The following is a 26,469-nucleotide window of genomic DNA, read 5'->3' on the forward strand; positions in this document are numbered from 1 at the left end:
ATAAAGCTTCTCACCTTGCTGCAGCTGAAATTTCACTGTCTCAAGAGTCCCCAAAACTTCTTCCGAATAGGCTGGTTGGCCACGACTCCACGTTGGGCACCAAAAACTGTTGTAGCTGTTCTGTTTTGTCACAAGTCAGCTTATGGGATCACCAGTGAGGTCTTCTCAATTAGGCCTCTTCAGACCTAATCAAGATCGAGCGCTCGGAGAGAAAAGACCAGCATCCATGTGGGCATGATCAATTTCTTCTGTTTATTTAATGAAAGTACAGTTTATTTATACCATTTACAGATCAATGTGATATTGCAAAAGAAAAAGAAAAAAAACTTCTAGCTGAACTTTACTAGTTGCTCATATGACCTTTAAGTTTTAGCAAAACAAAAATGTAGAGTCATGCATATGAGATAAGAAGAAGATAAGAAGAACATTTAGAGACCATAATAATCCTTGAGCCTGTCTCTTATTCCGTAGGCTCCATGACTATGAACTACCATCAGATATACTTACTAATAACAATAAATCTTTAATGAAGAAATAGAGAAACTATTAACCCTTCTATATCAATTTGAGAGACATATGTGAGGGGTGATGAGCGGAGTAAAGAGGAGATTTTATCCAGTAAGAGGACAATGACAGTGAGATGTCCCCGTCCTCTTCTCCCACAGGACTGTAAACAAGAAGATCCAGATGTTCCTCAGGATGTGTTTCCTCCAGATCTATCCAGAAAGAGGACAACACCAGAGAGATGTCCCTGTCCTTTTCTCCCACAGGACTATAAACAAGAAGATCCCGATGTTCCTCAGGATCATCAGGTAGATGGAGAGAAGGTGCCATGAAATCACCCTATGATGTGCAGACGGCTGTGAAGGTCTTGTGCTCAGTCTTGTTTTATCCACCAGTATTATATGTTTTATACTTGTGTAATGAGAGCGGTGGAGATGGCAGGATTAGAGCTGATCATAGATGGGACTTCTCCATCTGTCTGTGACTTTTACAATATTTGTTTCAGGGTGAAGATCTGCCCCATATTAATACCACAGAGACATATGTGAGGGGTGATGAGCGGAGTAAAGAGGAGATTCCTACAGATAGCCGCCCAGGTGAGTAGTAGCTTCTATATTTATTATTTACCGGTTGATGCAATCACAATTGGTACATGCTAAACATGTTTTTGTTTTTTTTGTTTGTTTTTTTTTATAAAAAAAAATTAGCTTTTTCTATTCCATTGTTGTGGAAACTCCCTTCTTGAGAGCTAATTTGGGGTGAGATCCACATCTGCCATTGTTGGTCCAATTAATAGCGATGCATCGTAGACAAGAGCACACACCCGGGGTCTGTCAGTGTACCAGCTTGTCTGGTCTTGGTCCCCAAGAGACGAGTACTTATTACATTAACAGATGAATGCGATGGCTTAGTACTTATCCATAAGGCATATAAGTTTCATAACAAAAAGTTTCTAAAACATAACTTTGTTGAACTGTTTGTTTTTTTGGTACTATTTATATAAAATTGATAAGGTTGGTTATTTTTTCAGGTCAAAACGATTTATTTTTTTTCTCGATTTGAGGCATTTTGTGTTTTTTGTTTTTTTTCAGGACGGTTTTAACGGTTTCAGTTCTACCATTTTTTTTGTAACATGATTTTTTTGATCATTTCTTATAAAATTTTTAGTATGATGGAAAATCTATTTTGGCATTGTTTTGTCACATGGTGTCTAACTGGAAACTCGCTGAGTGTCAAGACTACTTTTGATGCTGTTCACACAGCGGAGTCAGACACTCTTCACGATACTCCTTTTGAGTTGCACAGAAAGGCTCGGACGTTGACCAGCTGTGCTCTTGGTAGTAATGGGGCTTGCAGGAGTTGATATCTTCTAGTCTGTGGATTACTGTTTGAGTTACACGTTGCAGGAGACCTATCACAGTCGCCTCCACCCTTTTTAGGATGGTGGAGCCTGTACTCCCATGCCAATTATAGCTTTTGCGATCCCGGTCTTTTTGCTTTGATATCCTGTTGCTGGTGAACTTCGGTGTGTTGTGAAAATACTTTTGTTGTTTGATTATTTCCTCCCTTTCTTTTAGCTTCCTACTGATCATGTATTGTCTGTACCTTTTGTGAGTTTGAGTTTTTTTGTTTTTTATTTCCACCCATCTACTTATTTGTGTGGGATTAATCACTCCTGTCCCAGCCCTCTCCTTGGTGGAGGGAGGGATAGGGGGCCACTAGACCAGGGTTGTATAGGAGTGAGGGTAAGGAAGGCGGCCCAAACATCACCACCTTCAGGCATATCTTTGGGATCAGGGTCAACGAGGGTTCCTTTATAGAACCAATTCACACACAAGAATCAGAGAAATTCAGATAAAAGAATAAGTCTTTATTGAAACAAAGTAAAACCAGGGCAGGGGTGTAATTACATAACAGTGCAAAAGGTGGCGTACATGAGCAGTGAGGAAAATCCTAATGTCCGGTTAAATGTATAAACAATCAACTCAATATAGCCTCAAGGGAGCCCAGTACCAGGGATAAACTAGATTGTGCACCCCATGGTGGGTAGTATCCCTCAAGGAACTAATATATGAAGAGAGGTATATCACCGGACAACATTTACACTCACCGCTGAAATGACGCCAGGTCCCGCCTACGCACGTTTCGGCGCTAGCCTTCGTCAGGGGGGCGTGGCTTCATATCGGCAGAGTGAGGGTATAAATGCAGTGCCCCAGCCAATCGGAACAAGTCAAAATGGCGCATGCGCATTGTACACACCAATGAAGCGTGCAGACGAAGAGGAGCGCGTCATCACTACGGAGGGCATAAGGATTCATTCTCAACAAAACACCGCCCCACGTAGGTGCACAATCTAGTTTATCCCTGGTACTGGGCTCCCTTGAGGCTATATTGAGTTGATTGTTTATACATTTAACCGGACATTAGGATTTTCCTCACTGCTCATGTACGCCACCTTTTGCACTGTTATGTAATTACACCCCTGCCCTGGTTTTACTTTGTTTCAATAAAGACTTATTCTTTTATCTGAATTTCTCTGATTCTTGTGTGTGAATTGGTTCTATAATCATTCGAGTCAGTTTTATATCCATTTACTGTAATCATGGGGTGGTGGTACTATTTTGTACTTTGATGGACCATAAAATTTTCCCTGTTTGATTACCCTTTGCTGGTTGTAAATTTGGAGGGTTCCTTTAACCTGAGGGACAGTTTAGGCTCCACTGTTCCTAGTGATCCCATCACACCTCGTGACATAATTTAGGTTGTTTTCTTTTACTGTTTTCTCCATACAAAATAAATGACCAGACAGTCGTTCCGGATGTGACAATATCAATTATGTGTAAATATCTTTTGTTTGTTTGTTTTAACCCAGAAGCTGCGTTTTTAGTGGCAAAACGGGTTTTCATGGTTTTTTGGGGGGGGAGGGGGGGTTTACACTTAACTTTTTTTTTTATTTTTCACTCTGACCCATTGTTAGACATGAATATTTTTGTTACTTTGATATTTGGTCTCATGTTTTGTAGTACTAGTGTATTGCAGTACCTGAGACCTGTTAGTTTCTCACTGACTCTGCCTTTTAGACTCTACCTTTTAGACTCTGCATAAAGCTGGGTCTAACAGGTCATCATACCCTGGCGTCATCAGATGATCTCAGAGTGCGATGGCGCAAGGTGTGTCCTGTCATATACAGCGGTCAGCCAGTGGATGATTGGATGTTTGCCCACTGGATGGCGATATCTACTTAATACTCAGCAACATGAAAAAACATCACTGAAGATTAAGGCCCCTAATGACTGCCGTGAAAAAGGCGTATCGGCTGTCGTTAAGGGGTTAATATCATCATCTATTAGTCCTTGCAATGATGTCTGCAGTTTATACCTCTGTTTTCATCAGCTATTAATTGAATTTTAATACAATTTGTTTGAAAAGGCAGAATTTCTGAAAAAATCTGTATTTTTTTTCTTGGCAGATGACTCTGCGTCAGAGGGATATCTGCCATTTACAAATGTTGAAGCAGCTGATTATGGTATCAAGCCATATATATCTGAAGATCACGACATGATTCAAGATATATCACCAGCCCTTCACAACAGAAATCTATCATCTATTCCTCATCAACAGGACCTATCTTCTGATTTATTACAGAATGTTAAGCAAAATGAAAATCTCAAAAACGATGCTGAACATCAAAACACTCATAATGGGGATAAACCATTTTCATGTTCAGAATGTGGGAAATGTTTTAACAGGAAAGACTATCTTATTGTACATCTGAGAAGTCATACAGGGGAGAAGCCATTTTCATGTCCAGAATGTGGGAAATATTTTACCAGTAAACAATATCTTAATGCACATCTGAGAACTCACACAGGGGAGAACCTATTTTCATGTCATGAATGTTGGAAATGTTTTACCAGTAAATCATATCTTAAAGCACATCAGAGAATTCACACAGGGGAGAAGCCATTTTCATGTCGCGAATGTGGGAAATGTTTTACTAGTAAATCATATCTTAGAGCACATCTGCGAATTCATACAGGGGAGAAGCCATTTTCATGTCCAGAATGTGGGAAATATTTTAACAAGAAAGAATATCTTATTGCACATCTGAGAATTCACACAGGGGAGAACCTATTTTCATGTCATGAATGTGGGAAATGTTTTACCAGTAAATCATATCTTAATGGGCATCTGAAAATTCACACAGGCGAGAACATATTTTCATGTCACGAATGTGGGAAATGTTTTACTAGTAAATCATATCTTAAAGTACATCTGAGAATTCACACAGGAGAGAAGCCATTTTCATGTCATGAATGTGGGAAATGTTTTACCAGTAAATCAGATCTTAAAGCACATCTGAGAGTTCACACAGGGGAGACACCATTTTTTTGTTCAGAATGTGGGAAATGTTTTACCAATAAATCAAATCTTAATGCACATTTGAGAATTCACACAGGGGAGAAGCCATTTTCATGCCCACAATGTGGAAAATGTTTTACCAAGAATTCATATCTTGCTGTACATCTGAGAACTCATACAGGTGAGAAGCCATATTCATGTCCAGAATGTGGGGATTGTTGTTCCTGTAAATCAACTCTTGTTAGGAATGATAGAACACACACAGAGGAATCTTGAGAATGGGAAGATGTTTAACAAAGAAATTACATTTTTCTTTAAAGTAGAAAAATTTCACACGTTTCATATTTTATAAATTTATTTTATTGATGAATTGTAAATGAAAATTTTCAGTGAGTTATGTTATTGACTAATTTGCAAGTCTAAAAGGGAAAGCAATTTAGAACAATAAATGATAAGGAAATGTACTGTATGCAATGACCAATAAATATTAGCAAGTAGAATGCATAGAACAAGCCGAAATATTCACCATGTATGTAAAATACTTTATATAAACACTAAAACTGCATTTTAAAAGGGGTTGACCAGCAGAATACGTGACAAATGTCAGACACCAAGCATGTGACGTCTAATAATTATGGCCTCTTAGTTATCAGATGAGACTAAATGTGGACTGGATATGGTATGCAGCTGGTATAGCAACATTGAACCAAGAATTACATTAAGGATATGAGCCGAAGTTCGGCTATCACTCACGCCGAGCTCACGGAGGTGATCATACGGTCACATCTTCATGATAGCCATGACATATCCATATGTCGTAGGTTGGGAACCTCTTCCTAACCATGACATATGAGTATGTGAAAGGTTGTGAAGGGGTTAAAACACTTGCGTTTTTTAAATCATTCTTTTATAGGGGACTAGAATAATTACCCGACTTTGCATCGGTCTATAGGGTTATAAGAGGAACTTGCATCAGTTTGAGCATGTTATTTGGCCACATTACTGAACAGTGATTGCAGAGCTGACTAAAGAAGTTTTTATCCTTTAATCACTCATCTACGTTGCAGAGATATTAGTGTTTTCCCGAAAATTAGACAGTATTATATTATTTATTGCCGTGAAAAATGTGCTAGGGCTTTTTATTGGGGAACACTGCTAAGTTTATCTCCAAAAGAAGGCGGACCCCCCCCCTCCCTTCCCCCAGGAGAATTGCTCTGACCAGATCCCGGACATCTGTGTTATCGTCAGGTCCCCCTGCGTTCCACACAGGTCATTACTCCTGTTGGCCGGAAGCAGTATCACCAGATGTGTGTGAAATTCATAGTATCATAGTATCATACTTTTTAAGGTTGAAGGGAGTCTCGAAGTCCATCTAGTTCAACCCGTAGCCTAACATGTTGATCCAGAGGTAGGCAAAAAAAAAAACCAATGTGGCAAACAAGTTCCAATGGGAAAAAAAATTCCTTCCTGACTCCACATACGGCAATCAGACTAGTTCCCTGGATCAACACCCTGTCATAAAATTTAATATACATAACTGGTAATATTACATTTTTCAAGAAAGTGTACTGCGATCGTGTGTGTGTGTGTGTGTGTGTGTGGAATGTTAATGTGATTGAATGTATGTGTGTGAGAGAGTGGAATGTTACTCCGATCGGGTATGTGTGTGAGAGAGAGCAAAATGTTACTGTGATCATGTGTAAGAGCGAAATGTTACTGTGATTGGATGTGTGTGATAGAGAGAGCAAAATGTTACTGCGATCGGTTGTGTGCGCAGAATGTTACTGTGATTGGATGTGTGTGTGTGAGAGTGGAATGTTACTGCGATCGGGTATATGTGTGAGAGAGAGTAAAATGTTACTGTGATCAGGTGTGTGAGCGGAATGTTACTGTGATTGGATGTGTGTGTGTGTGTGTGTGTGTGTGTGTGAGAGAGAGCGATTGGGTATGTGTGTGAGAGAGAGCAAAATGTTACTGCGATCGGGTGTGTGCCGGAATGTTACTGTGATTGGATGTGTGTGTGTGTGTGTGTGTGTGTGTGAGCGGAATGTTACTGTAAAATAGTGAGTTTATGGAGATTTGATTCATAAACTTGAATATATGCATTCATAAAATGTATATATTTTGCCACATCCCCTTTAAGAGTGACTTTGTGAATGTTGAATCTGCTAACCAAGGGTTGACATGGTAGAACCAAAGCCATCTGCTATTGTTCCTCAAAGCTTTCAACGAACTGCTATATTCTGTTTGGAATTTGTGCTAAGAACTGAAATTAGCTTTGAGAATCTTCTTTCTGTTACACTAAGGTCAGAGTTCAGCGAGCTTCAAAAGAGTTATATATATGTCGAAGTGGTTTAGTTTTACAAGTCTCTACTGCGCAAGACACTTATTTAGAAAAAATAAGTGTACGTGCCATGACATAAGCTAGAATTAAAAAAGGATAGTTACTTCTTGTAATACCATGTAAAGAGATAAGGAGAATCAGGAGGTGGGGTTTGAATTATAAAAGAGGACCACACTTCAAAGGGTGAGGAGAAGATGAGGAGAAGATAGGAAGGAGAAGGACGGACTCACCAGACTCGACCAGACGATCTACAGAGAGACGGCTTACACACATCACAGCGATGTAAGATAAACACTCTGTTTTTTTTCTCTACTTATCTGTCTATCCATCTATTAACTCAAGCCAAGACAGTAACTTTTCTGTAATGACTGTAACTTCAACTTTTATCTGAATAAATCCATATATGTTTTTGCACCTATTTTGCTCCAATCATTAATATACTGGCTTTGCATATGTCACGTCAAACCATATTTTTAACATATTTGGCGAGCATCAGCCTGAATGATTGAGAGGCACAGCTGTTTTCTGTGCGTGGTGATTTTTTTTTTTTTTCTTTCACGCTGCCTTTTGCTGGAAGACTTTTTTTCTCACGTTATTCCCTGCCCTTTGTCCGAGAAGGGGGGTCAGTGCAGTAAAACTCTCTGTCCAAGCTGCAGGCAAAAAACGATACACTGTGTCCACATCACAGAACCTTACAGAGGTTTAATGTGACAAGCTGCACGGAGGTCGTATGTGTCAAAGCCTTGACGGACATCTGAGGACTTCCAATTCCAGGACGATCGATCCATAGATGATTGGAGCCATTCCAGGACCATTGATCCATAGACGATTGGAGCCATTCCAGGACCATCGATCCATAGACGATTGGAGCCATTCCAGGACAACGCATCACATATTGGTGAGATATGGATTTCATTCATGATTATTCTAGTAACAGTAATGTAGTGTATTCATTTGACCATACGCATACTGACGCACAGTTATGGTCAAATTTGTACCGGCAATGTGAACTTGAGAATACTAAGTTAGATAAGAAGTTTTTTACTGTGAAACGGTTACAGAAAAAGATACAGAATGTATTGGGTATGGTATACACTTACAGCTCCATGGTGGGTGGGGCACAGCCATATGCACACACCATCTGCATGGTGACTGATACACCCATTACAACAGACACATCCAATACAACAGATACACACATCACAGATGCAGAAACAACAGATTGTCCAAATTGTTCGATATTAGCAGAACATATCGAACATCTGAAGGATCAGTTGGAAACGAGCAGATTTAATATCAAAATTACGGAAAGATATTAAATATGTATCTGTTAATATGAGACAGAACAAGACAGATGCTTCCGCGTCACCTGCCTCAGGTTCAGACATACCGGACAGGCTGGATATAGCCGAGGACGAGAGTCTGAATGAGGAGGGACTTCGGAAAAAGAAGTTACATGACAAAGCAGCCCGTCTTAACATTAAAATCCATGACCAATTAATGAAAATCATTAAAGACATACCCAAATATGATGATAAAATGGACGCCTTCCATAATGCGGACATTTTTGAGTCACATTCAGATAAATATAATCTAACGAATGAACAGAGAAACAAGATTTTCAGGGTATGGCTTCCCTCCCACATGGCAAAAAGGTTACAAGCAACACCTAGGCCAAACGAACACGATGACCTGATCCATGACACAAAGGAAGATAGGCTGAGACAGTTAATTCTCTTTACCACAGGAGAGTCTACCCCAACAGTCGAATTGTTAGAAAACCTTAAAACACACATACAGGAGGATCCATTTGTCTTTTTAGTGAAATTCGAACAAGGCTATCGTTTGATAATGGAAATCGGATCTGATCAAGAACCGACTTCCATGGTCAAGGCCTTTGTTAAAAAGTTTAAATATTTGGAACCTGCTTCATTCGAAATAGCTTCTAGGATGGAAAGTCTACAAGAGGCCACGTCATTTATTGATAGAATACGTAGACGAATGAAGCAAAATCAGGTAAAGTCAAAAATAGCCATGATAGAGGGGAACACTGACACATTAGTATCCCAGGAAAAACAGATCAAAAACAACAAAAGACCGGTGTTGAATTCTAAAAACAAGAATTCAGGGGGGGGTAACAGGAAGAGCAATATACATTGCTACTACTGCGGCCTACCTGGACATCTGAAGTGGGAATGCAAGAAATTCCTGAGGGCGGGAGTTGAGGAAAGGCTGTGTAAAGAAAATGGACTGATGCCAAACACATCCAGTGCACCTCCCCCATCTTCAGCACCTCCACCTTCATATGCACCCACTCATACTGACAACAGAAATAACCAATCACCATATGCACCTCTTACCAGACAAATAAGGGAAATGACCATACAGGGATTGGATGGAAGAAGCAAGACACCTGCTGCTCTTGTCCCTTCTCCATCCTCCTGACTAGCAAAGCCGGTCCCCAGGTTCCATCCACTGGAATTTGTCACTCGAGTTTCAATGGATAGCTGTGGTCGACCATTTTTAAAGGTAAATCTTGAAGGTCAGGAAGTAACATTTCTCCTTGATACAGGTGCGCAATTGAGTGTCACAAATGTTGATTTACATTTAAAGCCAGATTCCCCTGTATGTACAATTGTTGGTTTCAGTGGTAAAAATGGAACAAAGGTGACATTAGCGCAGGATGTTTCTTTGGAAATACCTGGTTTTTTGAAAACAAAAATGGATATTTGGTGTTGTCAGGATACTGAGAATATAATTGGCACTGATTTTATGGAAAAGCATGGCTGGATTATTGATTTGGGTAACAAAACAGTTTGGAAAGACTCTAATGGTTGTAAGGCGGTAGTTATTGATCCAAATGAATATAGTCATGTCGGGACCATTTGTTTGACCGATGTAGCGTCAGCAGATCATTTGTGGCCTGAAACTGGTGGTGATGAAGTATTGACTGAGTTAGTACAGCGGTTTCCTTCTTTATGGGCTCAGTACAGAAATGAGGTTGGAACGATGAAGGACGTGATTGTTAAAATTGAAGGCCGAGATCCGCCTCCACAGCGTCAGTATAAATTGCCTCCGGAGTCAGTTGCTCCGATGTCTAAGATTATTCAGGAATTGTTGGCTCAAGGTGTCATACGTAAGGCAAATTCTGTTTGTAACAATCCATTGTGGTGTGTTCTGAAAAGCGATGGTAGCTATCGGATGTTGTTGGATTTGAGGATGTTCAATAAGTTTACTCCCAATGTTGCACCGATTGTAGCTGATACACATGACATGATGTCGAGATTGGATGCTAAGGCAAAGTATTTCTCAGTATTGGATATCAGTAATGGTTTTTTCAGTATACCGATTGAGAAAAGTTGTCAATATAGATTTGCATTCAACCACCTGGATCAACAATTCGTATGCTGTCGTCTTCCTCAAGGCGCAAGTATGTCGCCAAGCATTTTTCATCAGGCGCTAGCAAACGTTTTGTCGAAATTTTCTCGTCCGGAATGTTTATTGCAATATGTGGACGATATCTTGTTGAGTACAGAGAACAAGGAGTTGCACGTGATTTTGCTTGCAGAATTGTTTGAGCTGCTGCATGATGCAGGTTTAAAACTGAATACCAAAAAGGTCAAGCTGATGCAGACTGAGGTCAGGTTTTTAGGAGTTCTGCTAAGTCCAGGTAAACGGCGACCCCTACAGGACAGAATAGAGGCAATTGCATCCCTTCCAATTCCAACATCACACAAGGCACTAAGACATTTTTTAGGACTTGTAAATTACTCAAGGGATTTCATTGAAAATTTTGCTGACAAAGCCAGACCTTTGTATGATCTTTTAAAAGGTGACAATGATGATTATTTTGGTCCCTGGAGTGTCGAACAGGAAAAAGCCTTCACACAATTGAAACATGATCTACAACACGCACCTGCGTTAAGTATGGTGGAAAAGAACGCACCTTTTGCGCTTCAAGCACACACTTCAGAGACAAGTATCTCTGTGGTTTTGCTGCAGCTGCAAGGGGGGGAAAGGAGAATCTTGGGTTACTTCTCTAAGCTTCTCTCACCTGTTGAGAGGGGGTTTGAGGTGTGCGCAAGACACCTGGTGGGAGTGTATTTTGCGATAAAAATCACTCAACACATCATCGGGTTCCAAAAGGTTATTCTCCAAACGCCACATTCCACACTGAAACTTCTCTTTGAGAAAAACATCCCAGGTGTGTCACATCAGAGATTTGCCCATTGGTTGCTCTCATTGTCTCCAAATCAAATTGAGGTAGATTATAAGGCCAAATATGTTCTTCCTCAATTGATGCAGTATGAAGGACAAACCCATGATTGCATAGAAACGTTCCATGAACCAAGTCCATCTCTCTTCAGACGACAGTCGGAAGACGCAGATGAACCTGTGTTTTGTAGACGGTTCTAGATTTTTTCTGGAAGGAGACTATCACACAGGATATGGAATTTTCTATTCCAAGCGAGGACAAGTGGTAAAACACAAGTTACCGAGTCATTTCTCAGCTCAAAGGGCAGAGATAGAAGTGGTAAGAATGGTCCTACAGCTGAATGAAGCTGATGATCAAACTCCAATGGTAATCTACAGTGATAGCTCCTATGTTGTCAGATCCCTAACCGATTACCTGCCTGTTTGGGAAAGGAGAGGCTACGTGGATTCCTCCAACAAAGCCTTGCTGCACCGTGATACTCTAGAATCAATTTTTGAGATGGCATCTAGGGCCCCAAATAGATTTGCTATAGTAAAAGTCGCTGCACATCAAAGATCTGATGATGAGTTATCTGTAGGAAATGCAACCGCAGATGCTCTAGCCAAAGAAGCTGCCCTGACAGGAGAGGAAGTGTTTGACTCTGAACCTTCTGAGAATTCAGCGGTTCAAAGAGCAGACACATACATACCTTCATTTGCAGAAGAACAGAGAAAAGATCCTTCTCTTGTTACTTCTCAGGATGATCCAAAACCTCCTCTTATCTGTGAAAATGGGGTTTTGTGTCACAATTCAAATGGAGAATTGCGTCCTGTTGTACCAAAACATCTACAGGTAGAATTCATTCGATACAACCATGAGAGTTTAGGTCACTTGGGACAACAGAAATTGTTAGTCATTCTCAAGGAGAAATTTTATTGGGAAAAAATGGACGAAACAGTTCAAAGTGTTGTACTATCATGTCTCATTTGTGCCCAAATAAATCCAAGACCTAAAGGACAGAAGCCACCACTTCTACGAATCGCACCTGCAGATGGTCCATGGTCTACACTGCAGATAGACTATATTGGTCCTTTACCCTCAGGTAAACATGGTCTCAGGTATGCATTGATTGTGGTAGATGTGTTCTCAAAATGGGTAGAAATATTACCTGTTAGGAAAGATGATGCTTTGTCTACAGCAAGGGAATTGGTACAACATGTCTTTTGTACTTGGGGGATCCCAAGGATGATTACCTCCGATCGAGGTAGCCACTTCACAGGTAAAATCATGCAAACTGCTTGTGCTATTCTAGGGGCACGACAGCAATTTCATGTCCCCTATCATCCACAATCTGCGGGAATTGTGGAAAGAATGAATAGGACAATCAAATCCAGAATTGCAAAGATGCTTTTGGACAAAGGTAACACTTGGGTTGACAAAATACCTTTCATACTGATGAGTATAAGAGGTTCAATCTCTTCTACAACTCAATTCACTCCTTTTGAGTTGATGACGGGAAGAAAAATGCCATTGTGGTTTCCACATGAGCCATTTTTATCCACTCCACAAAAAGATGCTATCTCAAGGTCCCAATGGTTGAGATCGCTACAGGAGAACCTGAAAGCGATTCTGCCATATGCGGCATCGAGAATGCAGAAAATGGAGCCATCCTATGAGTCCAAATTCAAGAAAGGTGCTCTAGTGATGATCAAAACCTTTCGCAAGAGTGGTCCATGGGAGTGTAATTGGGAAGGTCCTTTTGAAGTCCTTGAGACTATGGGACAAGTCATGATTCTTGTGCAACGAGTGTCAAATGTGGTAAAAAAGACCCGGAAAACACAAAAAGTGTGGGTTCACGTTGACCAGTGCAAAATATTTGTGACAAAATAATGATACTGCATTTCTTTCCAGGAAGAAATGGATTCCTATAAGAACTGGAATAAAGAACCTAAAGACTGTGAAGGAAAGATGACATCAAGCCTTCTGGAGAAAGAACATCTTCCCAAGCTCAAGAAAAGCTTCTATGTGATGGGATCTACTTTCCTGCTGCTTTGCTTTATTTCCGTCATTGTCTACATGTTACATCAAGGAACAATCGCCAATGATGTGAAAGAGCGGACCAGAGAGATTCAACATTCACGAAGACCGAGAGGATCAGAGACACTGAACTTACTGACAGAGAACATCACGGATGATTCTGTGGAGATAACAGGGAATATCTGCATGGGATATGGAACAAAATGTTGCATTGAATTACATTTCATACACGACATACACATAATATTACATGCTATTGCAGGACCTAAAACTAGATTCACACAATTACAAGGAGAATATGTACACAATAATAAAACGGGTACATGGGAATGTTCTCCTACAGATGTACTATACTGGAACATAGAGATCAGAGGTGATGAACCTGCTGTATGGTCCGGTGATATTACAAATGACATGATTGCAAGGGGAAAGTTTGGAAGATCCAAAACAGAAATTTTGTTAAAAACTCAGGTTTTTGGGAAAATTCTGGATCCTTCTTTACTCTCCATTACAGAAGGAGATAAAGATTGGGTTAAAACATGGAATTTCCAGATAACACGGGAACCTGTACAAGTTCAGGTATCTGTAGTGTTTACCGTTACTAACACTATAGTTCCGGAAATAAGGGTTTCACCACAGACAGTACATAACAAAGAAAATACATTTCCTATAATGTTAAAATGTAACACAAGGTTGAAATTGCCTTCTGAGTCTTTGTTGACATGGACCAAAAATTCATCATTTTTGGGAAGTTTTTTAGACAGTCCAACTAATGTCATTCACAGAGGTCAGATTGGTAATATCAGATGGATGGAGGATAATTTCATTTTTTCCATAGAGAATCCATCTTCCAGGGACTCTGGAATTTACCAGTGTTGCGTTGAAACAAAGACACATTACAGACATTGTAAAGACGTTAGTGTGAATATTTGGTCAGCAGCAGATAGTGCATGCACAGACACGAGATTCATGCCGTCTACTCCTTTCCAAATTAATCAATTTCAGTCTAAGTCCTTATTAAGGGATGGAGAATTTATGACAATGGTGTGGACTTTCAATATGTCTCATTGGAAGATCTCTACCAGGTTTCCTCAGTGTCAATCACATCTCATAAACATGAAGATGGGGATAGAACAATGGTTTGGGAAAAGAACAACTCAGACTAGGAGTAAGAGAGGAGTGTTAGAAGGAATTCTGGGAGGAATTGGGACAGTGGGAAGTCTGACTAATGCCATGAATATACAGACACTTAAGTCAGATTTGGATAATATTGGTTTTATTGGAGGAAAAGGTGTAAAGGTTCAGAAGAGTCTGAATCAACTTCTTGAAAAGATGGTAATGAATACAGCTGCTGTACTAGGGTCTTCCGTGTCACATCTACAGGATGCTACATTAGCTCTCGTGGAAAGCACACACGAAACACAAGTAGCTAAAGCGTGCCTGGAGATACAGATAGAGTACTCTTCTAATCTGAAGCTGATTGCACAAGCTTTACAGAGTGGAATTACTCCACTGGGAATACTGCGAAATTTACCTGTAGAGTATGATTTTGCATTGAATCATACGGATTTGTGGGTAAATAAGTGGTTAGGATGTGAACGAAACATTTGTGTTGGCACATCGCTAATCCCAGTGATCGGAAGAGAGGGAACTATTGTTCCTGTTACAGTTTTGGGTATACCTGTGAGTAACACACAAGTGTTCTATCAACTGCAGTACACAGATTTTGCATTTGATGGAGTGAACACTGAACAAGTAGACATTTCTTCATGTTTACATTTTGTTTCTAAGGTGATGTGTTTACCTGGACAGGATAAGGTGATCTATCATTCATGTTTTCATAATCATTCCTCTTGTCATGCAAGAATAGAGACTGTACAGACACTATATGATCTGGTGACTCCAGTAAGTCCAAATAAGATTTGTTTCCAGGTCATGTCTGAGACAGAAATGGTTTCTGCTTTCTATTCTACTTGTGTGCATAAGGAAAACCTACCTATGGGTTTGTATTGTATAGAAGGAAATGTGAGATCTCTTTCAAAGAAGGAAGGAAGTTTTAATATCACTTCTATAGCAAAGAGAAACTTAACGGCATTTCCCATACAATTCAATTTATCACAAATAAATGATATTCCTTGGGATATGTGGACAAGTGAAATAAAGAAAGATAAGGGTTTGTTAGATTTATTAACGAAACAGTTAAAGGAAGCAGAAATTCTATTCAGGCATGAACAAGGTGAATTAAGTGATATTGAACACGAATGGAATGGAATGTCAGGTAGAACTTGGTGGAAAAGTTTTGGGAAATCGGTACATTCCTGGTCTCAGTCATCATTTCAGTCAGCGGTTGGAAATGTTTTATTTAATCCCATCATAATCATATTTTTATTAGTTTTGATGTGTATTATTTATCAAGTTTTTGTGATGTGTAGAATTCAGAAGATATATAAGAATATAAAAATAGAAATGAAAAAGGAAGATAACATTCTTAGAGGAATGTTAAATCGCAAGATGACTTTTTGACAGAAAGTTTCAGATTGGTTTATCAAGTCAGATATTGGTCTAGAATTTTCAACAAGAATGTATGTGATACGAATGATGATGAATGAGTTAGGGTTTCCCGGGGATTCATCAAATCTTCAAAAAAGGGGGGACTGTAAAATAGTGAGTTTATGGAGATTTGATTCATAAACTTGAATACATACATTCATATAATGTGTGTATTTCGCCCATCCCTTTAAGAGAGCCTGTGAGTTGAAATTACTAACCAAGATTTGACATGGTAGAACCAAGCCATCTGCCATTGTTCATCAAGAAGCTGACAGCGTAGTGCTATATTCTAACTGGAATTTGTGCAAAGATCTGAAATTAGCATTGAGAATCTTCTTACTGTTACACTAAGGTCAAAGGTCAGCGAGCTTCAAAGAGTTCTATATATTTTACATTCTATGGTAAAGTGGTTTAGTTTTACAAGTCTCCACTGCGCAGGACACTTATTCTGCAAATTATGAATCACGTGATATGACATAATGCTTAACTAAAAATGATAGCTAGACCATGTAAAGAGATGAGGAGAATCAGGGGGTGGGGTTTGAATTATAAAAGCAGACCACACTTCAAAGAACACTGACTCAGAGGTAGAATGGGACCATTCTCACCAGACGATCCAGAGAGGGATGGCTTATCACAACATCACAGCTATGTAAGATAAATGAACTCTTTTTCTCTACTTATCTATTTCTTTTCATTAACTCAAGCCAAGAAGTAACTTTTCTGTAATGACTTTAACTTCTACTGAATAAATCCACATATGTTTTTGCACCTATTTTGCTCCAATCATTAATATACTGGCTTAGCATATGTCACGTCAACCGTATTTTTTTAACAGAGACTAAATGGGGACTGGATTGTTCCCTCTTCACCTGTCCTAATCAAGTATTACAGCTGATGCTAGATCACATGGAAGAGACAGGCGTCGGACCACCCCTTCAAAACCTGTATCCAAACATTAATGCACATCTGTTCTTAATACTAATATTCATCTCTTTGCATCTATAGTTTTCACTAGCTATAGTACCTGTCATTGCCAGGGATAGTAACTAAGTCTCTCTCCCACTATCTATCTCTGTCCCACTCTCCCTCTCTCCATCTGTCCCACTCTCGGTCTCTATCCCACTCTCGGTCTCTGTCCCACTCTCGGTCTCTTTCCCATTCTCGGTCTCTGTGCCACTCTCGGTCTCTGTGCCGCTCTCGGTCTCTGTGCCGCTCTCGGTCTCTGTGCCGCTCTCGGTCTCTGTGCCGCTCTCGGTCTCTGTGCCGCTCTCGGTCTCTGTGCCACTCTCGGTCTCTGTGCCACTCTTGGTCTCTGTCCCGATCTCGGTGTCTGTCCCGCTCTCGGTCTCTGCCCCGCTCTCCGTCTCTGCCCCGCTCTCCGTCTCTGCCCCACTCTCCGTCTCTGCTCCACTCTCCGTCTCTGCCCCACTCTTGTCTGTACCACTCGCCGTCTCTGCCCCACTCTCCGTCTCTGCCCCACTCTTGTCTGTACCACTCTCTTTCTCTGCCCCACTCTCTGTCTCTGCCCCACTCTCTGTCTCTGCCCCACTCTCCGTCTCTGCCCCACTCTTGTCTGTCCCACTCTCCGTCTCTGCCCCACTCTCCGTCTCTGCCTCACTCTCCGTCTCTGCCCCACTCTCTGTCTCTGCTCCACTCTTGTCTGTCCTACTCTTCGTCTCTGCCCCAATCTCCGTCATTGCACCACTCTTCGTCTCTGCCCCACTCTCCGTCTCTGCCCCACTCTTGTCTGTCCCACTCTGCCACTCTCCGTCTGTCCCACTCTGCCACTCTTCTTTTCTTTCTCTCTCTCCCACTCTCCCTCTCACTACCAAAATCATATTAACTGACACATAAGCTTCTTATACTAAAAATGTCCTTTGTTGCCTATAGCAACCAATCAGAGCTCTCATTAATGACCTGTAGCTAAATAGAAGCAGAGCTGTGATTGGTTGTTATAGGCCACCTGATAAATATCCAGGCTAATTGTCAAAACAGCCAATATATTACCTGACCCATCCAAACAGTTAGTAAGCGGGGTTTTGGGTTTTTTTTGGTAAATAACAGTAAAGCAGTGAGTAAGCATGTTTTGGGGGGTGATTAACTGTAAAGTGTGGGGTTATAATTTCCCCTCAAAACATAGTCTATGATGTTCTCTATGTCAAATGAGGTGTCTGTGCAAAATTTCGTGATTGTAAATGCGACAGTGCGGATTCCTTTAGCGGGCATACATACATACACATACACTCAGCTTTATATATTAGATTGTTTATATGTTAAAATATTGCCTTAGAATATGTTTAGTTGAGGGAGAAATATTGTAGCAAGAATTGCATTAAGGTTATAAACTGAAGTTTGACTATCACTTACGCCGAGCTCACGGAAGCGATCATGCGGGCACACCCTTACAATTGCCATACTGTACCCATACTTCAAAACGTAGGGAACTCCTTCCTAACCATGACGTATGGGTACGTCAAATGACGTGATGGAATTAAAACACTTTCCTCTTTTTGAAATTATCCTTTTATGTGGGACTATGCATGGGTCAATAGGGTTGTAAGAGGAACTTAACCCAGTTTGAGCATGTTATCTGGCCTTATTATGGAATAGTGACTGCAGAGCTGAATAAATCATAGTGTTTATTTTTTTAATATCTCATGTCCGCTGTGTAGATATTAGCTTGTACAGTTTAGGCTTTTATTTATGTTATAATTCAATTGGGTATTACCAGAGATTTGTTTCTGCGAGTGTGTACATCTTCCCCTAAGGCCTCTTTTTCTTTCACACGTCAGTAATTCTGGTATGTAGGTCACAGTTTTTATACATACCAGAATCATGGACATACACAGACCCATATAATTATAATCAATAGGTCTGCGCACACAACAGTGATTTTTCACTGACCGTGTATCCATGCGGCGTACACGCATATCCGTGATTGCCGCACGGAGACCTGTCCGTTTTGTTCTGGCATCACTGATGTCCCACGGACTACACAGTGGTGTGATTCATGAAACACGTACCAGAGAAACACGTACATTGCAAATAAAAAAACGTTTTTAACTCACCTTCTCCAGCGCTGCTTGTCTCCGGCCTCAGCTGCCTCTGCTTCAGAGCAGGCTCATTACTGCATGCATATTCATGTATGCAGCCAGAGCCGACCCGGAAGTAGCTGCAGCGGTGTTCAGCGCCGTCCTGAAACATAGCAGAGCCGAAGAGTTCAGCACCACGGACAGCAGGAGAGGGGACGGTGAGTAGTAAGTCCATGAGCAATCACGGATAATTGATCACATATCACAGATTGCACATGGACAACCCACGTGTGCCGTGACTCACGGCACACACAGGCACATATCTGTTTTTTACATGTCAGTGAAAAAAGTCTGTGTTTTTCATTGACGTGTGGAACAGGCCTAAATGCGGTTGACAATGCTAAGTAGGCAGCAACATGCATGAGAGAAGCGAATACACTCTCCTCTCCTGATTGATGTGTGTAGATAATGTATAGATAATGCATCATTACAAACACTTCCAGATATCATTTCATGGCAGTCAGGGTGGAGGGCGGAACAGAACTGATAGCAATATGAGATAAGATCTGGAAGTGTTTTTAATGATCTATAATTCTGCTGGGCTATATCCATACACAATAGCTACAGAAATCAGTGAGTATAGGAGGGCTTTTTCTTTTTTACCCCTCTGTGATGTCAACCTCATGGTGCCCGAGAGACAAATCTCTGATAACTCCCACTTAAATTATACTAAATTATGAACAGAGCGCCCTGATGGATGTAACAAGTTATCTGTATGAGCACATTCAGCATCTGCCACATCTTTGGAAATTGTTCCCTTTTCAAAGCCTCCTGATGAACCTGTGAGGCAGGAGAAACGCATCGAGGCTACGATATGACATAAAACTTCTAAAGGGAAGTAATTTATCAAAACATCTCTGTTACCATGTACTGCATGTGAATTAGATTTTTATGCACAATAACACTCATTAAAGTGAATAATTGTTTGGAGCATTAACACCATTAGTGCAGTTACTGACTCAATGTTTGATGGACGCATAGATTCAATGTGAAATGGTTATCGGTTGATCAAGGATATTATATTGAGGTCAGGAGCCTGGTTGTACAGTAGGGACCAGACATACAAAAATGTTTTTTGTGTATGTGGTTAGTGGTGTTTTGGTACTCACATGGCGATAGAGGGACAGTTTAGGGACCTTTAGGGTTAGTCGACGGTGAGTGGGGGCTGCATTTGCGCTTATTAGGGTGCCGACCTCCACAGGCAGGTAGGGTGGTTTATTAGGTCCAGTAGCAGGGCAATTGAAGTATTAGATTGATCCGGTCCAGCAGCCCTATATACCTACCTTGCTTTTCTCCAATCTGTCCTTACTGTGTGGTACCTTTTTTAAGGGGTGTGTTTTTTGTTTTTGGTTATTTGTACGATGACCGTTTTAATGCATATTTAATAAATTGACATTTTAGGAAATTTGCTTTATGTTAACTTCTTACCTGGAATTCCTGGATTATTCCTATACAGTTATCTGGTCGAATTTACAACAATCTCTCTTAAGCCCGCTTTACACGCTACAATATATCTTACGATGTGTCAGCGGGGTCACGTCGTAAGTGACGCACATCCGGCATCGTAAGGTACATTGTAGTGTGTGACAGGTACGTGCGATTGCGATTGAACGTTAAAACGTTCATCGCATACACGTCGTTGAATCCTGATGAATTGCACGTCAGGTTGTTCATCGTGCCCGGGGTAGCACACATCGCAGTGTGTGACACCCCGAGAAAATTGAACAGATCTTACCTGCCTCCCGCGGCTCCAGCCGGCAATGTGGAAGGAAAGAGGTGGCCGGGATGTTTACGTCCCGCTCATCTCCGCCCCTCCGCTTCTATTGGCCGGCTGCCGCGTGACGTTGCTGTGACGCCGAATGTCCCTCCCACTACAGGAAGTGGACGTTCGCCGCCCACAGCGAGGTCGTATGGACGGGTAAGTATGTGTGACGGGGGTTAACAGTTTGTGTGGCACGTTCAACAAATTGAACGTGCCACACATACGATGGGGGCGTTGCAAATCGCATATGATATCGTATGCAAAATTGCAACGTGTAAAGCAGGCTTTACACTTTGTATATTGTGCTTGTTTTTGCTTCTTAATTAATGAGCGCACTGATTCAAACACTCAGGGCTAGAGGAAGGCGAGCTTTGCACGTTGCGACATTGCAAGCCGATGCTGCGATGTTGCACGCGATAGTCCCCGCCCCTGTCACAGGTACGATATCTTGTGATAGCTGGCGTAGCGATAATTATCGCTATGCCAGCTTCACATTCACTCACCTGCCTTGCGACCGTCGCTCTGGCCGGCAAACCACCTCCTTCCTAAGGGGGCGGGTCGTGCGGCGTCACAGCGACGTCACACGGCAGGCGGCCAATGGCGGCGGAGGGGCGGAGATGAGCAGGATGTAAACATCCCGCCCACCTCCTTCCTTCCGTATAGCCGCTGGCGGCAGGTAAGGAGAAGTTCCTCGCTCCTGCGGCTTCACACACAGCGATGTGCGCTGCTGCAGGAACGAGGAACTACATCGTACCTGTCGCGGCACCGGCATTATGGAAATGTCGGAGCCTGCACCGATGATACGATAACGACGCTTTTGCGCTCGTTCATCGTATCATCTAGGATGTACACACTACGACATCGCAAGTGACGCCGGATGTGCGTCACTTTCGATTTGACCTCACCGACATCGCACCTGCGATGTCGTAGTGTGCAAAGCCGCCCGAAGAGTTACCAGATGCAAAATTTCTGCCGCCCCTCATATGCTTTCCTATTCTCCCCTGTGAAGATCTATTTGAATTTATAAATTAAGAAATCAAAATAGATTATTTTTTTGCCATTTGGTGAGTGCTGCATTCTCCTTCTATTGCTGAATCCTTAACTAATGATCATTTATTGAAATAAATTGATTTAACGCAAACTTTAGTTGTGATTTTAATGTTTCTGTTAATACCGGTGTGAGTGCAGACACAAGGCAACCTGGACCTCACAGAGCAAGAATTACTGATCCAGTAGATTAAAGCTGATATACTGCTACAGCATTGGATCTGCCAGACGACAACAAACCCTTCACGAGGAATTCTTACCCAATTCGATGGTTTTTTTTACAGTGACTCAGTACTGTCATGTCTGTTGGTTTAAAAATACTACCTCGGATAAACTTAGCTCTACCAACTCCAAAAGAATCCTGGCCTTCTGCATTCATCCCTTGTACAGAGATTCGGTGTTACAGCTGGATTCCTTCCCTGGTGCCGGTCGGAGCTTCAAGTCAGAGGAAAGGAAAGTAAAAGGTAGCCAAGTCAGAAGTAGAAGAGCAGTCAGGGTGTTAAGGTGGTCATAAATTTACAGTGATGCCATCCAAATTATGCTTCTAACTTAACCCCGTCTGCATCCAAATCATGAGTAATTTTTCATTAACATGCTATGCATCCACACTGGACCAGTAAGAAATAGAACACTGATCGAGGTAGAAGATATGACTGACTTTGTTGCGGAAGTTAAGATACATTTATAGAAATCAGTTGGCTATGAGCCAAGAATACGTAACACGTCTCCTATTGGGTAAACCATAAAAGAGTTTATTCTGTGATATATGTATACGTGTTTCCTCATTTATATTAAGCTATGTCAGCATGATTCACTTGTCACATGAAAGTCCAGACTGTCTGCTGAATATAGGTGGAGTACATATTTCAAACGCCATCTTAAAGTACTGTTTTTTAATCTCTTCAAATAACTCTTAATACTCATAATAGTTCATAATCATGTCCATAACAAAGGCACAAAATCAGAAGACAAAGAATGGTCACGAAAAAGGCTGCGAACAGATAAAAGGAATTCAATAAGCAAAGCAGGAGCAGATCGCACTAGATGGAGACAGAGAACCAAACTAACTGGCAGAGAGAGTTTTTCAGACTCACCAAGCATGATGTTGCTCTCTGAAATCTCTCAGACATTACCTTTAAAAAAGCCAGCTTTGTTGTAGCTGCTGTGTCCAAAAGAGAGGTTATCAAGAATCTCATTTTTTTTTTTTTATCCCTTTACCCACTAATATGAGGGATATGTGGCTTCCTATTGATTTGAATTGGAGGCAGTTGTGCAGTACCTGGCCACTATCACTTGATGGAGCAGCTCTGGAACTGAGCATTTGTGGCCGCATGCGGCACTGAAACAGCTGATTGGCGGAGATGCGGGGTGTCGGACCTGGATGATCAAGATAGGCCATCAATGTAAAAGTAGTGGACAACCTCTTTAATGAGTAAAGGCTCTTTTATTAGTGTGTGATTAATACATTCTGGGAGCGTTGGCTGAGCGGGGCCTGGTGTGTGATAAGCTATATGATCCCGGTCACATATTCCAGTCAAAACATAAGCTACATGATTGTGTCATATGGTAAAAAATATATAAAGAAATCCATAAAATATTAAGGTTTATGAATTTGGTTGAGTTTTTCAGCACCTAGTGTATAACCAGTGCTGTGAACTTATTTCAGTTTTGTAGCCATATGGATGGTCCCTATCATTAATATCCTAATTCTCCTTACCAGGCCTCATTTCAATGGGGAGATGATTAGTGATAGGGGATAGTTCACAGTGAACCAAATAGCATAAAGATACAACAGAAATGCGCACTTAAATGTACCTAAAATCATATACTTTATTAAATATCGAATAAAAATACTAAAGAGTGTAGTGATGAGCGAGCACTGAAATGCTCCAGTGCTTGGTACTTGAATCCAGCCAGTCGGAGGGGCTCGATACGACAAATGAATATAACGAAAGTCAATGGGAAACTCAGATATTTTTCCGGAAGACCCCCCCCAGTAGGGAGGGCAGGACTAACAACATTGCTGAAATGGATTGAAACAGTGCTCAAATGGATTAGGAACAGCATGGGGAAGACGCCTGCACTCCTCTACGACTCCCAGGTCGCTGCTGGGAACAATGTTGCCAGAGTATTAGGCTGTGTGCAAACGTTGTGTTTTTTGAGTGCAGATTTGTCACAAAACCTAAAGGAAATCCTGATGCCAGCAAAATGAATAAGAATCCTGAAGTGTCCTGCACATGTTGCTTATTTATGACATGCAGATTTGGTGCAGAGAATATGGCCTAACAATAAAACATAAAAAACTGAAGATAACATGGATTTTACAGGAAAAAATATTAGGAAACAGGGACTCTGAACCTCACGAAGCCTATGTGACCAATGCAAGATGTGCCAAAAATTAGAAGAGGGCCTCTGATACATACACCCTGTTTACATACACATTCTGGCAAAATGGTTAGGTAGTGGGGCTGCTACCCTCATAAAGGCTATGCACTGAGTGCAAGAACTGCCACAATTTAGGAGTGGTTGCAATAGCCCCTGGAAGACACGTAGAGGAGGGCTTTAGAAAACATTTTTCCCATTTTGTGGGAGTGGAAATTCTAGACTGAGAAAATGTATGCACTGAGTACAAGGGCTGAAAAACATTTACCTCTAGGGGGTATATATCTACACTGCTCAAAGAAATAAAGGGAACACTAAAATACCACATCCTAGAGCTCAATGAATGAAATATTCCAGTTGCAAATCTTTACTCATTACAGAGTGGAATGCATTGAGGACTATAAAACCTAAAAATTTAAATCGAAATTAATATCTCACGGAGGTTTAGATTTGGAATGATACTCAAAGTCAAAGTGGAAAATCAAATTAGAGGATGATCCAAGTTCTGTGAAAATGTCTCAAGACCAGGAAATGAGGCTCATTTGTGTGTGAATCCTCCATGTGCCTGATTGTTTTGCCTACAATGCCTGGGCAGGCTCCTGATGAGGCGGCGGACGTTCTCCTGAGGGATCACCTCCGAGACTTGGATGAAAACATCAGTCAACTACTAAACAGTCTGCAGGGCAATGTGGCATTGGTGGATGGAATGAGACATGATGTCCCAGATGTGCTCGATTGGATTCAGGTCTGGGGAATAGGAAGGCCAGTCCATAGCATCAATGTCTTCATCATGCAGAAACTGCTGACACACTTGAGCCACATGAGGCATACCATTGTTATGCGTCAAAAAGAATCCAGGGACCACCGCACCTGCATATGATCTCATAATGGGTCTGAGGATCCCTTCCCGGTACCTAATGGCAGTCAGGATACATCTGGGTAGCATATGGAGGGCTGTGCATCCCTACAAAGAAATGCTGACTCACTGCCAAACATGCTGAAGGATGTTGCAAGCAGCAGAATAAGAGCTGCTGTGTGACCTGCTGGAGTGACCTGGGGCGACCTCATGAGGTCATCTCAGTTCACCACAGTGATTCTCACACAGCAGTGTGTGAGCCTGCAGTAACCGCTCTCCCTGCCAATGAGGAACGATCTGTTCTTTATTGGCCGGGAAATGAGTCTTGGAATGTCGTGGGACTCCCTTTCTGATTACGTCGGACTGTGGATTAGGGTTTTTGCAGGGTAATAAATTGGTGAATAAGGCTGTTTTTTGCCTTTATTTCTTTAATCATTTTTTCTTTTTATGTCTTTCAGATTCTCTTTTAGGGAATGTCGTGTGACCTCGCTATGTATTACGACGAACTTTTTTTTCAAATAAATTTTTAAGAAATTGGTGAATGAGGACTGAAGTCGGGGGTATTTGTTTAAATAATTTTTTTTTAATATTTCTACTGGATTATTAATAGGAGTGTTTGATAGATGCCCACCCATTACTAATACCAGGGCTTCATGCCAGCTGGTGATTCACAGCCGGCATCAACCCCATATATTGCCCAGTTTGCCAGGGCAATGGGAAGAGCCAAGAATGGCACCAGATATGGGGCATATAATAGATGCGCCACCTCTGGGGTGACTGCAGGCTGCTACTTTTAGGCTGGGAAGGGCCAAAGAACTATGATCCTTCCCACCCTAAAAGTATCATACCCCATTTGTCTGCTCCCTTGGCTGATTTTGAAAAATGGGGTTGACTCTATGGCGCTTTTTAAAGTTATTTATTCAAATAATTCTAAATATCAGCCTGAGATTCCCTTCTTTTTCAAAACATCTTTTGCATGTAAAAAAAACCCCATTACAGTAAGATCTGGTTTTTTTTGGTATGTGTCACAGGGGTGACCCGTGCTACCAGCAAAAAACTGACTTGTCTCCGCCTGAGTCACCCGAACACGCAGATGTTTCACAGGGACAAAAGGCCCAGGTGAAAACACTGAGATGTGAAGATCTCTGTTGACTTTAATTAGCACACCAGCAGGAGAAATTGATTCGCGATCAGTGTCGCTTCATAGCGGGACAGGTGGATTTCACAGAAGTGGGAGTGACTTGGGGGCAAACAACACATTCGAAGTGTTACCTCTATTTTTTGAGCAGTACACACACACAGCTCTGCGCCGCACACATCATACACACGCTACTC

At 41.3% G+C, this 26,469-nt stretch overlaps 1 protein-coding gene across 1 annotated transcript in view; it reads left to right on the forward strand.

The window, feature by feature from the left end:
• The window catches only part of LOC142313057 (uncharacterized), a 178,934-nt gene that overhangs the window by 9,661 nt on the left and 142,804 nt on the right, over positions 1–26,469 (forward strand). The window contains exon 2 of the mRNA XM_075352043.1: positions 666–812. The gene's annotated coding sequence lies outside the window, so the exon portion shown is untranslated. The remainder of the gene's footprint in view (positions 1–665; positions 813–26,469) is intronic.

This window comes from Anomaloglossus baeobatrachus, chromosome 5 (assembly GCF_048569485.1).
Source record: "Anomaloglossus baeobatrachus isolate aAnoBae1 chromosome 5, aAnoBae1.hap1, whole genome shotgun sequence".
In the NCBI taxonomy this organism is placed as follows: Eukaryota; Metazoa; Chordata; class Amphibia; order Anura; family Aromobatidae; genus Anomaloglossus; species Anomaloglossus baeobatrachus.